Here is a 3574-nt window from a genome sequence, read left to right as displayed (position 1 = left end):
TTGATCTTTCTTCATAGTTATAATTTTCCTTCACTTCTATATTCCTTGCCTCTAATTATAGACCCAAGCAAACATACTGCTTTTTGAAAAGACTATCTTATCACCTTGTCCTGCTACCCTTATGAATTTGTGCCTACTTCTCTCACCTCTCCCCCCATCTGCTCCTCCCTCCCTCTCTCCCCCTTCCCTATCTCTCTTTCTACCTCCCTCTCCCCGTCTCTCTCTCTCTCTCTCCCCCATCACTTTCTGACCCCCCCCCCGCCGCCCCTCCACCCACTTTCTCCCCTTTCGCAGAATCGCACTCCCTCCCCTCTCCTTCTCCCTCTCTCTCTCTCCTCGTCTCACTGACCTTCCCCCCACCCTCTCTCCCCACATCCCCCCCTTACCCCAGCCTCCAATATTTTCTGCTCCCTCCATCCCTCGGTACCACTGCCGGAGCCGTCTCAGTAACGATCATTAAAAAAAACCCAATCCTGTTGGATTGAGAGAAGGTGATTTGTGTCAGGCAGTTTAAATGCCACAGCAATTTAGACCTCTTCTGCTGTTGGCTGGAACTCTGCAGTTTATCACTGCAGTGTTTTGATTTGAATTCCACACAGCTCGTGACTGCACCATCCGCACGTCTTGAATAATAAACGCAGGCTCCCCCCACCCCCCCCCCCCCCCCCCGCCCCTCATCACACCATTAGTTCCCCCATCACCACCAAAACCAACCGCCCTCCCTCCCCGGCCCACGATACCATGTCGAAGGTCATTCAGCCAACTCCTGTCTTCCTCCTCCTCCTCGAGCCTGTTACACAGGAACAGGAGGAGGCCATTTGAACCCTTCAAGCTTCTCACTAAGTCCCAACCACCTCCCCCCCACCTCCGACAGTGCAGCGCTCCCTCAGTACTGACCCTCCAACAGTGCGGCGCTTCCCTCAGTCCCGACCCTCCGACAGTGCGGCGCTCCCTCAGTCCCGACCCTCCGACAGTGCGGTGCTCCCTCAGCACTGACCCTCCGACACTGCGGCGCTCCCTCAGTACTGACCCTCCGACAGTGCAGCACTCCCTCAGTACTGACCCTCCGACAGTGCGGCACTCCCTCAGTACTGAGCCTCCGACAGTGCGGCACTCCCTCAGTACTGACCCTCCGACAGTGCAGCACTCCCTCAGTACTGACCCTCCGACAGTGCGGCACTCCCTCAGTACTGAGCCTCCGACAGTGCGGCGCTCCCTCAGTACTGACCCCTCCGACAGTGCGGCACTCCCTCAGCACCGACACTCTGACAGTGCAGTGCTCCCTCAGTACTGACCCTCCGACAGCGCGGCGCTCCCTCAGCACTGACCCTCCGACAGTGCCGCGCTCCCTCAGTACTGATCCTCCGACAGTGCGGCGCTCCCTCAGTACTGAACCTCCGACAGTGCAGCACTCCCTCAGTACTGACCCTCCGACAGTGCGGCACTCCCTCAGTACTGACCCTCCGACAGTGCGGCGCTCCCTCAGTACTGACCCTCCGACAGTGCAGCACTCCCTCAGTGCTGACCCTCCGACAGTGCGGCGTCCCTCAGTACTGACCCTCCGACAGTGCGGCACTCCCTCAGCACCGACACTCTGACAGTGCAGTGCTCCCTCAGTACTGACCCTCCGACAGTGCCGCGCTCCCTCAGTACTGACCCTCCGACAGTGCGGCACTCCCTCGGTACTGACCCTCCGACAGCGCGGCACTCCCTCAGCACCGACACTCTGACAGTGCAGTGCTCCCTCGGCACTGACCCTCCGACAGTGCCGCGCTCCCTCAGTACTGACCCTCCGACAGTGCGGCGCACATCCAAGGCAAAAGACCTCATAGAGCGTTTATCCTCCGTGTTTCACATTGAGCCACGGGTAACAATGCAGGTGGACTCCTTCGAGTGCTCCGCGTTCCGCCCTGTTGTGCCATTTCCTCCCCATCCGGCCTGCACCGTCCTGGATGTTTGCTCAGCTGAGCGTAGCAAACTCATCTCACAGTGCAGTCTGTGATCATCTCCGGCCAGTCTCACCCAGGACCACACGGCACGCTGTGCTTCTCCACCTGGAGCCTTAAGAGGGAGCTCCAACCCTAGTAGTTCTGTTAATAGTGCCTGATACTTCTCAATGGAATCAGACCTGCATTCTTACTCGACAGTTACAATATGCCCCCTCCCAGCAACTGCCCCTCATAGCACAGTGGGGGTTCATCCCACAAGTAGATGAGTCCCAGACATGCGGAGCAGACTATTCCCATCTCCTGCCCTGCCTAAACCTCAGCTCATCCAATCTCCTGCAGCCCCCAGTGTCCTAACTCGCACTGCGCCCCGTTCACCCATCACCCCACCCTGTGCTCGCCCCAAAGGCTCCAGGTCCGGCCACGCCTCGAATTAAAAATTTTCATTCCTCTTTTCAAATCCCTCCAAGGCCTTCTCCCTCCTTTACCCCATCCCTCCCTATCTCCGTAACCTCCTCCGGCCCCCACGACCCTCCGAGATCTCCGCGCTCCTCCAATTCTGGCCTCCCGCGCCTCCCCCCCTCCGATCTCCGTTGCCCCGCTGTTGGGAGCTGAGCCATCAGCTGCCTGACCCTCCGACAGTGTGGCGCTCCCTCAGTACTGACCCTCCAACAGTGCGGCGCACCCTCAGTACTGACCCTCCAACAGTGCGGCGCTCCCTCAGTACTGACCCTCCAACATTGCGGCACCCCCTCAGTACTGACCCTCCGACACTGCGGTGCTCCCTCAGTACTGACCCTCCGACAGTGCGGCGCTCCCTCAGTACTGACCCTCCAACAGTGCGGCGCTCCCTCAGTACTGACCCTCCAACAGTGCAGTGCTCCCTCAGTACTGACCCTCCGACATTGCGGCACCCCCTCAGTACTGACCCTCCGACACTGTGGTGCTCCCTCAGTACTGACCCTCCGACAGTGCGACGCTCCCTCAGTACTGACCCTCCAACAGTGCAGTGCTCCCTCAGTACTGACCCTCCGACAGTGCGACGCTCTGTCAGTACTGACCCTCCGACAATGCGGCACTCCCTCAGCACTGACCCTCCGACAGTGCAGTGCTCCCTCAGTACTGACCCTCCGACATTGCGGCACCCCCTCAGTACTGACCCTCCGACACTGTGGTGCTCCCTCAGTACTGACCCTCCGACAGTGTGGCGCTCCCTCAGTACTGACCCTCCGACAGTGCGACGCTCTGTCAGTACTGACCCTCCGACAGTGCGGCGCTCCCTCTGTACTGACCATCCGACAGTGCGGAGCTCCCTCTGTACTGACCATCCGACAGTGCGGCACTCCCTCAGTACTGACCCTCCGACAGTGTGGCGCTCCCTCAGGTACTGACCCTCCGACAGTGCGGCGCTCCCTCAGTACTGACCCTCCAACAGTGCGGCGCTCCCTCAGTACTGACCCTCCAACAGTGCAGTGCTCCCTCAGTACTGACCCTCCGACATTGCGGCACCCCCTCAGTACTGACCCTCCGACACTGTGGTGCTCCCTCAGTACTGACCCTCCGACAGTGCGACGCTCCCCTCAGTACTGACCCTCCAACAGTGCAGTGCTCCCTCAGTACTGACCCTC

Source organism: Heterodontus francisci, chromosome X (genome assembly GCF_036365525.1).
Source record: "Heterodontus francisci isolate sHetFra1 chromosome X, sHetFra1.hap1, whole genome shotgun sequence".
Lineage (NCBI taxonomy): Eukaryota > Metazoa > Chordata > Chondrichthyes > Heterodontiformes > Heterodontidae > Heterodontus > Heterodontus francisci.
This window is presented reverse-complemented; position numbering follows the sequence as displayed.